The 12,189-nt window shown below is 41.7% G+C and overlaps 1 protein-coding gene and 1 long non-coding RNA gene across 30 annotated transcripts in view; one reads left to right on the forward strand and one right to left on the reverse strand.

Annotated features, from left to right (window-relative positions):
• The window catches only part of LOC123790808 (uncharacterized), a 274,206-nt gene that overhangs the window by 174,977 nt on the left and 87,040 nt on the right, over positions 1-12,189 (reverse strand). For 6 of the 29 annotated variants that reach the window (XM_087856680.1, XM_087856679.1, XM_087856670.1 and 3 more), the window contains exon 8: positions 3,659-4,090. The exons of 22 other annotated variants lie outside the window; for them this stretch is intronic. The gene's annotated coding sequence lies outside the window, so the exon portion shown is untranslated. The remainder of the gene's footprint in view (positions 1-3,658; positions 4,091-12,189) is intronic. One more of the 29 variants, XM_087856668.1, reaches the window with a different exon arrangement.
• The window catches only part of LOC123790807 (uncharacterized), a 116,714-nt gene that overhangs the window by 42,647 nt on the left and 61,878 nt on the right, over positions 1-12,189 (forward strand). The window lies entirely within an intron of this gene.

Consider the following 12,189-nt stretch of genomic DNA (forward strand, 5'->3'; position numbering starts at 1 on the left):
GTAATTAAGTTCAATAATGTTGGAAAATGACACAAAGGAATTCCAAAAAGACCAAAACAACTTTGCGAAAGGAGATACTTGACGGAGACATGTGGCTATGGGGCATTTAAATAAATAGCCATAACAGACGGAAGGACTCTGTTTTGCCTTGAAAACTGCTTATTTGTCTTGAGAGAGCTTTTAAATAATGCAAGGCGTCAAATGGATCATTTTTCACCATGAACAAAGAGTTTATATATGAATATTATATAAACAGCACGCGGATCCTTCTATATGTGATACAAGTTCGCTCAAAAAGGGTCTCAAAATATCTAAATCCAGAAAGATATCTGGGCAAAGCCATCTGCTCCCTCGATGGTTACTAACACCACACCCCTCTTGATATGGTAGCCGGGTTTACACAGCAGACTCACAAAAATTACTTTTTAAATGTAACAATGCCAAAAAGCCACACGTCCAGTGCCTGGCGCATATGTAGCCTTTTATAGATGTTAGTTATTGCAATAATACAACAAAAACACTTAGGACTGAACAGCCTTCCCACCCCTTTACCTTTACTGAGATACAACCGGCATATAACATTGTGTAAGATTTAGGTGTGCAACGTGATGATTTGTTACACGTACATATCGCAAAACGATTACACAATAGGGTTAGTTAACACCTCCCCAACACGTCACATACTTACCTTGCTTAGGGGGAGGGGAACATTTAATATCCACTCTTGGAAACTCAGAAGTGCACAATATAGTGTCGTTAACTATGGTCACCATGTTGTACGTTAGATCCCCAGGAATTGTTCATTCTGGAAGTTTGTATCTTTTTTTTTTAAAGATTTTATTTATTTATTTGACAGAGAGACAGCCAGCGAGAGAGGGAACACAAGCAGGGGGAGTGGGAGAGGAAGAAGCAGGCTCCCAGCAGAGGAGCCTGACGTGGGGCTCTATCCCAGAACTCTGGGATCACGCCCTGAGCCGAAGGCAGACGCTCAACGACTGAGCCACCCAGATGCCCCTGGAAGTTTGTCTCTTTGACCAACATCGCCCCATTTCTCCCAGCCCCCAGCCCCTGGTAACCACCATTCTAACTCTGTCTCTATGAGTTCAGCATTTTTAGCTTCCACGAATAAACGAGATCATACAATACTTGTTTTTCTCATTTGACTTATTTTACTTAAAACAACGCCCTCTCGTGATCCCAGAGTCCTGGGATCGAGCCCTGCATCGGGCTCCCTGCTCTGCTGGGAGCCAGCTTCTTCCTCTCCCTCTGCACTTACCCCCTGCTTGTGTTCCCTCTTTCGCTGGCCGTCTCTCTACCAAATAAATAAAATCTTTAAAACAAAACAAAACAAAACAAAAAAACAACACCCTCAATGTCCATCCATGTTGTCTAGAATGGTACGATTTCCCTCTTTCTCGTGGCTAAGTAATATTTATACTATTGTATTATTTCTATTTTTCTACATTAGATTCCCAGGAATATATATATACCACAACTTCTTTATCCATTCCTCCATAGACAGACACTAAGTTTGTTTCCCTGTGTTGGCTGTTGTGAATAATACTGTATTGAACAGCCCGTTGTGATCCTGACTCTATTCCCTTTGGAGATATACCCGGAAGTGGGATTGTCGGATCATGGGGTAGTCTCTTTTTTTTTTTTTTTTTTTAGAGGAGCATCCAAACTGTTTTCCACAGTGTTTCTGCCAACTGACGTTTCCACCAACAGTGCACGAGGGTTCCCTTTTCTCCATATCCCCCCCAACATTTGTCACCTCGTCTTCTTTATAACAGCCCCTCTAATAGGTGTGAGGTGATGTCATTATGATTTTGATTTCCATTTCCATAATGATTAGTGACATTTAGCACTTTTCAATATACCTGCCGGCCATTTGTATGTCTTTTTTGGAAAAATGTCAGTTTAGGACTTTTGCCTATTTTTTAACCAGACTGTTTGGTTTTCTGTTTTTGAGCTTTACGAGTTTCTTAAATATTTTGGATATTAATTCCTTATCAGTTACATGGTTTGCAAATACTTTCTCCCATTCCATAGGTTGCCTTTTCATTTTGTTGATTATTTCTTTTGCTGTGCAGAAGACCTTCAGTTTGAAATAGTCCCACTTGTTTATTGTTGCTTTTGTGGTTTGTGCCTTTGGTGTCATATTCAAAAAATCATTGCCAAGACCAATGTCAAGGAGATTTTTCCCTATGGTTTCTTCTAGGAGTTGTGCATTTTTAAGTCTTATGTTTAAGTCTTTAGTCCATTTTGAGTTAATTTTTATGAGTGGTATTAGGTAAGGATCCAATGCTATTCTTTCATATATAATTATTCAGTTTTCCCAACACGACTTATTGAAGAGACAACCCTTTTTCCATCGAGTATTCTTGGTTCCCTTGTCATACAGTAGTTGACTGTATGTATATATGTGGGTTTATTTCTGGGCTCTCAACTTATTTCCATTGGTCTGTGTGTCTGTTTTTAACCATACCGTTTAGATCACAATAGCTTTATAACACAATTTAAGATCAGAACATATGATGCCTCCAGTCTGGTTCTTCTTTCCCGACATTGCTTTGTCTATTCAGGGTGTTTTGTGGTTCCGTATGAATTTTAGGATTGTTTTTTCTATTTCTGTGAAAACTGCCATTGAGATTTTGATAGGGATTGCATTGAATCTATAGGTGGCATTGGGTAGTGTGGACATTTTAACAATATTAACTCTTCCAACCCATGAGCATGGGATATCTTTCCATTTAGTTGTCCTCTTCGATTTTTTTCATCAAAGTCCTATAGTTTTCCAGGTAGAGATCTTTCACCTCCTTGGTTACATTTAGTTCTAAGTATTTTATTGTTTTTGGTTTTGGTGCCATTGTAAATGTAATTGTTTTCTTCATTTCTTTCTCAGATAATAAATAATAACTCCATTTAAATCATAATAGAATTGAAGATAGGTTTGTGTATAAAACACAACTGATTTCTGTATATTGGTTTCGTATCCTGAAACTTTACTGAATTCTTTTATTAGTTCGAAGATGTTTTTGGTGGAGGCTATAGGATTGTCTACATATAAGATCATATCACTTGCAAGCAGACACAATTCTACTTTTTTCTTTCCAATTTGGATGCTTGTCCTTCCTTCCTTCCTTCCTTCCTTCCTACCTTCCTTCCTACCTTTTTCTGGTTTGGGTGGGTTTTTTGTTTTGTTTTTGTTTTGTGTTTTGTGTTTGTTTTGGTTTGGTTTTTTGCCTAATTGCTCTGGCTAGGACTTCCAGAACTATGCAAGAGTGGTGAGAGAGAGAACCCTTGTCTTGCTCCTGACTCTAGAGGAAGAGCTTTCAACATTTCACTGAAAAGACTTTTATTTATCTGTTTGTTTGGTTCAATTGAAGCACAGTTGACATACAATGTTATATTTATTTCAGGCATACGATGTAGTGATTTGACACTTCTTTACTTTATGCAATGTTCACCATGATAAGTGTAGTTACAAAATCATCCAGTCAATCCCTATGTTTCACAAATGACAAAACTGTGGTCCAAAGAGGTCATGGAACTTTCACAGTATTTTATAGTTACTAAGACCAGAGCCTACCCATGAGCACATTAAGAAGTTCAGGCAATCTACACTGCAATAGCCAGAAAGTTCCAGCATGCTTACCTCTCTGGAAAAACACACCAATTTCATGGGACTGTTTTCATTCATCGCACGAATCCAACTTTCATTCCTTTCTTGTCTTCTTTACCCCACTAGTTTATATATTCTGTGAAGGCAGGGACAGTGCGTGTGTCACTTTCCACCATATTTCCATCCCAGTATCAATACAGTCACCTGGCATGTTGTAATATGTGCTCACTAAACCGTTTGTTGAATAGGATGGAAACGTATTAGGAAGGGACAAGCAAATTGTTACATCGTCCATCCTAGAATTCTATGCAAGACTTAGTGAAATGTTAAGTCTCTCATGGGGACTCTGAGAGATAAGAACATTTTGTTAGATAAATATTTGTAACCCAAAGATCCAAGGTAGCATGCCCTGAATCAGTCCTGTTCGTTGTTGTTGACCCCTTCACAATACAGCTTCCTGTCCACCTGTAATGAGTAAGACCAGGTAGAAGTTAGGTAAAGATGGTCCAGCACCTCAAACACTGATCCTGAAGCTTCAGGAAAAACTACTACACACGGCAGGCACCCTGGGGACCACTTTCAGAAAGGCCAGAGATGCATTTCCACATCCATTTGGAAACCTCATTGCCGAGGTTTGCTCGTGGTTGTTGCGAATGTAGTTCAATGCTTCCCCCCGGTCTAGGAGGTGAGGTGTCGGTGGTAATGGAAAAGTCCTGTGGCTCCGTAGTAAGGCTTCTACCAACTGTCACCAACCTGACTCATGAATTCAGACATGCCCTTTCCCCATCACCCATGTATAGTGATGCCCCTCCCATTCAACATAAAGCTCCAGCTCTAGGACTCAAGGAAAAGATTGAGTAGAAGACATGGAGGGAATCACAAATTGCTCTCTCTGGGGCTCAGATTTATCATCTGTGAAATAACGATTGTAAGACTTGTCCGATCCATCTCACCAGATGGTTGTAAGAGGTCACCGTCAGACATCTTCAGGAATACAGTCCGTACAATTTTAAACTGGCATTTTACTTCTCAAGAGCCTTCCACCAGGTGTTATGGGGCTAAGAAAGTGAACACCACACCCCACCCTGCCCTTTTGGGGCGCTTACAGTCTAACATTCACACATCTAAGCGTGGTGAGTTAAAAAAAAAAATATATATATATATATATATATATATGCACACACACACATACACAATTGTTCGGTTATCAAATATCTTTGTAAAGGAGTCCAGTATAGAACACACTGGAGCACAAGTTAAATAATCTTTGATTTTGAATACCCTCAGATCATTTCACTCAGATTGGCGCGTAAAATTTTACATTTTTTGAAGGCAGGCATAAAGAATATAGAAACAGGGTCCTGTTATGTTAAATTCTACATAACTCAATTTAGAATCAGACATAACTAAAATGGATCAGAAAGATGGCCCAGATTACATATCTGGCTCTTACTTCCTGTACCGGATCAGTATTCCACAAGCCCACAAGATCACAGCTTGACCGACAGAAGTCATATACGACACAGAGTAAAGGACTTGTGTTGACAAAAAGTTGGGATTTTTCCCCCTTATCAAAAAACAAGCATATTTGAAATTTTGCCAAAAGCGCTTAAAGTGGATTATATCTACATTTGACTTCGTGGTAAGTGCAAAGACAAAAATCTCTGAAATTTATAAACAAAAGTTTCTTTCTTCCTTCAGAGTTCAAGGCAAAAAAACAGCCTTCCCTGACTCTCAGGCATAGCAGAACTTGAAAGTCACAGGGATGTCAGATATATTTATTGTTGCTGTTGCTCAAAATTTCCATCTGGCTACATTTAAACATGGAGTTGGGAGTTCACAAAAATAGCATCAGCAACATTGCCAGTGAGATCCTATAACCTTAACACAAAGTAAATATGAAAGTAGAAAAGAAATGTAACCTTTTTAAAGTTCTCTTTATGCAAATATCATGCACAAGTCACTGATTACTGAACACTCCATCTCTTCGACATCTGAACCACCCCGACAAATCATCATGGCAAGCTCGTGTGGATCTTTCACAGATTTCTGTAAATTCCTATTACTGTCTGTGATGGTCTCTGTACCCACAACCACCATATTTCTTTAGCATACAGTATCGTCGTAACCACAAGATCAAAGAGAAACTTGCTATTATGTGTCTGGGTCTGTGTACCCTTTGAGCCCAAATCATCGCTATACTCAGGCCATCCTCCAAAATGATCCTCTAAGAATAAAGTACACTAACAGTAGCGAAATTTACACTGAGATTCATGGAGCCACAAACTCCCTATCTTGGTATCCCCATTTCTTTGCATGAGTTCATGTCCAATGTGGTTGGAGGTTTGGACTGAAAGAGACAAATTTTGGAGAACAGACATCCATGGGGACATGAAAAGCCAGGTGCACAGAGGAGGAGGCTGTGGGTTTCCCAGGACTGGAAACTCAGTCTGACACTTGAGAGAGAGCCGTTGCAGGACGCGGCTGACAGGTCTATTTTGATGAAAGCCACTGTGAGACTCAGGTCCAAACTGTGTCGCCTCTGGGCTGAAGTGATAAAGTGTGACACACGGACAGAAGGACGCCCCCCCCCAACCATACACACTCCACCAGAGACCTCTCAGCAGCTCAGGCTCTCCATGCTGAGCTGCAGTGGGGAACTGCCAAGCCTGATGGCACCCAGATGGAGCAGTGGAGGGGACCGGGCATGCGCAGGAGATCCTGTGGGCGGTCCTGGAGAGGTTCTCAAGAGCTACTAAGGCTAACTTGGCCTTATGTGTGCCCACAGCTATGAGATCCAAAAACATCCAGGTTCCCTTTATGTATGGAATATAGAGCTGGGCATATATCACCCACCTGAAACATATGAGTAATATTTGCTGAGTTTATTTTTTTTAAGATTTTATTTATTTATTTGACAGAGAGAGAGAGAGAGCACGAGCAGGGAGAGAAGCAAGCAGAGGGAGAGGAAGAAGCAGGCAGGATCCCGGGATCATGACCTACTTGAGCAGAAGGCAGAAACTCAACGAACTGAGCCACCCAGACACCCCTGCAGAGTTTAAATTTAAAATTTGAGAATCACTTACGGAATACTTGGCAGTAAGCTGCCTAAACTGTTCATTGATCATGTGAAGCTGAATGGGTAGCCTGTCCCCATGGCTCCTTTCTCTAGAACAGATTTCCACCAATGCTAACGTTCGGGACATTACCGAAAACTTCTGCAGCATATCTTAATACAGCTTCTAAAGATGCCTGATTTACTACTAAGCAATTGCTTAAGCATTAGGCAAATCTGGCTCCATGTCTTTCAAAATGCATCAAGTATTCATAAAGCCTAAATATTATTACTCATCTTCATATAATGATCGCTGTCTGTAATTATGAGGGTTAATATATAAGTCCAGAACTTGGCATTCACCTTAGGTACAGTGAAGGATGCAGAAGTGCTCTTGATAAACTACTCCAAGAATCTAGGTGTGGGATAAATCAGTAAATCAATGAGACAGAATGAAGAACACTTCTTGACTCTTTTTTTAAGTATCGCAACATCAGAAGTCACTTAGTAACGGGGCTACGTGAATAGCCCAAACAGAGGGAAAGCATTCTGAATTCAGCACTACTTCCAGCTTCTGGCAGGAGCTCTGACCAAGAAGAAATCATCTGAATACCCAAGAAAGTTTTGTTTTATTTTTTTTTTTAAGATTTTTTTTTTTTTATTCGACAGAGATAGAGACAGCCAGCGAGAGAGGGAACACAAGCAGGGGGAGTGGGAGAGGAAGAAGCAGGCTCATAGAGGAAGAGCCTGATGTGGGGCTCGATCCCAGAACGCCGGGATCACGCCCTGAGCCGAAGGCAGACGCTTAACCGCTGTGCCACCCAGGCGCCCCGAAAGTTTTGTTTTATATGCCTGTTGGTTTCTTTTGGTTTTATATGCAAGAGATCATTAAAGTTTATACCTGTAAAGTGGTATGACTCCCACTTTCCACAGCATCACTGTCCCCCTTAGCAGTTAATAAAGAGGCTGTTTCTTCCCTGACTTAGATAAAACAACACCCGGGTCCAAAGCAAAAAGAGAATTATTAGTAAGTGTTGCTCAATTAGTAAATCAAGGCCTTTCCTTTTTCTAGAAATTTGTGTGAGATCAGAAGTATAACCTTCCCTTAAACAATACAATTGAGGATTTTTACCCAATTGTTAAGCCAAAAGTATTTTCCTGTGCAGAAAAACCAAAAAGATCATACCATGGAGCCATAATTTTAACATTTTGAAAGCGTGCCTTTGTGGAAAAAAAATTCCACAAACAAAGAAAACATTTAAATGCATCAAATTCAACAATCTGCTTATGCTGGTAACATGAAACACACATAGTCTTTCAAGAGGTCCAACTTGAAAAAAAAATTTAAAAAGAATATTTTAAATGACCAATGACAGAAAGCAAAAGAGTTTGCTTCAAATTTTTCTTTTGGTATCAGTGATCTATTAGAGAAAAGAAAAGGAAGGCACTCTGGTCAAAATAACATTTCCTCTCCCCTGATTTGCTCTGCTCACAGGTGTAACAGCTGTAACCAAAGTTTTATGAAGCAGTTAAACTCCTAGCCTTGATTAAAGACTGAATGCAGGACCAGGCCACATTTGTCCTAAAAATGTTCTTTTTTTTTTTTTTTAAACTCTTCTGCTGAAATGGATGCATTTCTCAGTCCCTTATATTGGATACTAGACTCAGATATCATGTAAAACTTTGAAAGAACTTGCAAGAAGCCAAAATGTGAAATGGGTATTGTGCGGCAGGGTAGGCTCACTGTATCAAATTGGATGAAAAAAGTACTTTGCAAATGGTACATAAACCCCTACATGCGTGCAAATTATTTAAACTACTGGTGAAGTGTCCTTCATCACGATGATGCTGATGGCGACTACGGTGACAATTGTATTAACGATGGCTATCGAATTATTGAATATTGAATGATTTTATTGTGTGCCAGCCACTATACTAAGTACTTTACACAAACTTATTTGTGTGTTACTCACAACAATCAGTTGATACAGATTATGTTAGCTTTACAGATGAACACGGAAAGCTCAGAGAAGTTAAGTAAACTGCCTAAGGTCACACAGCTGATCGGCCCATGAACACAAAACCAGTTCTTCACGCCCTCGCGAAAATGAAAGTATTGGCAAAGACTCATGAATTATGTCATTATGTTATATGATGCAGGTACCCCAGCATATGGTCATATTACTACTGTGTAGTTGTTGAAGAAAAAGGATACACACATACTGTACACACACACACACACACACACATTTCTTCAGATAGCCAAAGATATGTCAGATATCCTTGAACTAACACGTAGATGTGTTCTCTTTGTTTGACAATGATTCAAATAAGGCATGGAATTTTGCTATGCAAAGGGTCTTTCTGGCATCAAGGAAGCATACACTACATGTTTGATAAATGAGCACATGTTCCCCGCTGTGACAGTATTTACCTTACTTGCTTGGCGCATTACTCAGAAATCTTTGGTTTGCAAATGACAAAAAGACAACACTAATCAGCTCAAGTCAAAAGAGGAATTGATCAGTTGACAGAAGTGAAGGGTCTAGACAGCCCCGGGTTTGAGCATGGCTGAGTGCAGGCACTCAGGTAAGGCACCTGTCCATCTCACTATTGCTGCTGTTCTGTTTTGCTCCGGCTTCAGACATTGGATTCTAGATGGCAATTCTAGATATGAGAGCACTTCTGTCTTTCTATCACCAACCAAAGTCCCAGGGAAGCTTGAATTGGCTGAGCCTGGATCACATACCTATTCTTTTTTTTTTTTAAGATTTTTATTTATTTATTCGACAGAGATAGAGACAGCCAGCGAGAGAGGGAACACAAGCAGGGGAAGTGGGAGAGTAAGAAGCAGGCTCATAGCAGAGGAGCCTGATGTGGGGCTCGATCCCAGAACGCCAGGACCACGCCCTGAGCAGAAGGCAGACACTTAACCGCTGTGCCACCCAGGCGCCCCCACATACCTATTCTTGAACAAGTCATCACCTTCAGCGGGATAAGGCATCTGGCCAACAGAGAAGAAGGAGGAGGAGGAAGGGAGGAAAAGAGAAGAAAAAAATAGGACAAGGGGACACTGGCACTAAACAGAAGTGTAATACGGGAGTAGCCTCTCTTAGCCCAGAGGTGTCTTGCTGGTTTTCATCTTCAATATTATCTCAAAAATTTAGCTGCCAAGACAGGACGTGCATTACAGATCGCTCCATCTTCCTTTACAGATCACGTTCTTTATTGACGTCTGCCTTACTTATTATATTTAAGGGAAATGAACGCAAAGCTTTGAAGAAGCAAGGCTTATAGGGATGATGCCGCTCAGGAGGGAAATTGTTTCTTTCTCTGCTTTATTATATTGGTCATAATTATGCTCTATACTACGGTGACACTTAATTATACTATTCCAATAAATCCACATTCATCTTCCAATTCATAAATTAACAAAAGGAGACTACAGAGTGTGCCCCATTACACATTTACATTTTTTCCCCTCAGACTCTAGAAAAAACGATGGGAGTTTCCTGTGGTTCTTTCTCACGCAGTAATATCCTTCGGCCCCACGGCACACAAAGGTCTCATTGATGAGAAGAGCGGTGCACGTCTATGCAGGGGCAGAGAGTTGGGGATCCAGGAAATTCTCAACTGGTTTAACAAGAATGAGCACCACACCTTCTTAAAACTCCACAGTGACCGAGTCACAAAAATTGGGTCTGTAATGAGAATTGGAAAAAAAATTAGGGAAGTGCCTTTAGGCAGTTAGGGTCTGTGGAGATTGAGAATTCAGATAACAGCGAATAAGAAGTTCAGGCCATTCTGCTTCATCCCTGCATCACATGTTCCCTAAGATTCTGCCCACCTTCAACAGAGAGAGAAAGAGACCCTCACGGAACGCCATTGCAGTGCCTACAGCGCCCGTCCTCACGCTCTGACCCTGCAGCCCCCAAAGCACCTCTCTTATTAATTCCTCTCCCTTCCCACCACACTTTTTTCACCTTTTCTTCTTCTTTTAGATCCGGGGGCAGAACACTGAGTAAGTCCTACTCCTCGATTTATTGTCATTGTAAGTTTGTACTGGGCCCTTCACTTACTTGCTTACTACCTTTTATCTCCTTTGCCTCCGCCATTTTCCTCCCCAGCCCATAAGCAAGTATTAGGTTTGAAGATATCCTTGAATTTGTATGTGTCTTCATAAAACACGTAGTATATCCTTGTTCTGTGTGTGTGTGTTTTTAATTTATATGAATGATGTCCACAGACTTTGTTTTGTCTCCTTCCTCCCTCCCTCCCTCCCTCCCTCCCTCCCTCCCTCCCTCCCTCCCTCCCTTCCTTCCTTCCTTCCTTCCTTCCTTCCTTCCTTCCTTTTCCACCTAGCACAGTTTGTAAGCGTCCTCTACACTACCTCACACCGCTACATGGGATTGCACGGTAAGCCTCCCTGACATCCCATTACGTATCCCCCTCAATGATGAACATCTTCATTACCACGAACAACACGGTGATGAACACCTTCATCCAGCCCCTGCAGGGACCTGATCAGAGCTTCCCAGGGCTCTACACGCACAAGTGGGACAGGGTCATGGGACTGTAGGACTGGTCTGCACCCGGCTCCCCTATTCTCACTACTTTATGGAGAACCTACCATGGTGACACTATTGGGTTCATATCATGCAAATGGGAGAATCTGAGGCTCAACGAGGTTAAGTGATATGCCTAACTTCTCGTAGCTAGTTAACTGGTAGAGTCAGGATTCTAAGCCAAGTTTCTCCAACTCCCAGGTTTGCACCCGTCCACTGTACCATACTGCTTCCACAGGAATCTTTTGATTCAGTGGGCTATGCTTGAGGCAACAGGACCTTCCCTGCATCTGGCATCCATTGCCCCAGGTGACTTCAGGCCAGCAAGCAGCGGAAAACCCACAGTGCCCCAAGGGCCCAGGTTCCTAGCCTGGGCCAGCAGCGATGTGTCATCGGAGGTGAGGGACAGCCCCACTGGCCAGGGGCCAGCAGAGCTTAGCCCCCCCCTCGCACCCCTGATGCAGGCAGATTAACAGCTGCCATCTGGCAAGCAGAGTCTCTCCATGCAAGCTGCAAACCCCCCCTCTGGGTGAATCACCCGTGTGTCCAATACCAGTCAGGCCCAATGAAACTTTGATGGCTCTATTAATGAAGATGAAAACTTGAGATATGCCAAATACAGATTAAATGGCATCTTGGTAACATGATTATCTCTGAATTACTAGCTGCATAGCAAGACAGCCAAGCAACTAATCCTAGGGAAGGCTGAGCGCTTTGGAGGCAGAATTCACTACTTTCAGCCTCCAGGATATTGTTCATTGAATCAGGGTAGTACTTTCACTAAATGGAACCCCGCGAGTGACTTCCTTTGCTGTAGTCAGACTTTTTGAGACAAGATTTGATCTCTTAAAGTTCTGAGGTCCCGAATTCAGAGTGGTCTGCGACCAGACGAGCAGGGAGGATGTCAGGAAAAAACAAGGAAGACACACAAAAACCTGTCTCAT

This window comes from Ursus americanus, chromosome 28 (assembly GCF_024610735.1).
Source record: "Ursus americanus isolate L20-20 chromosome 28, mUrsAme1.1.p, whole genome shotgun sequence".
NCBI classification, from domain to species: domain Eukaryota; kingdom Metazoa; phylum Chordata; class Mammalia; order Carnivora; family Ursidae; genus Ursus; species Ursus americanus.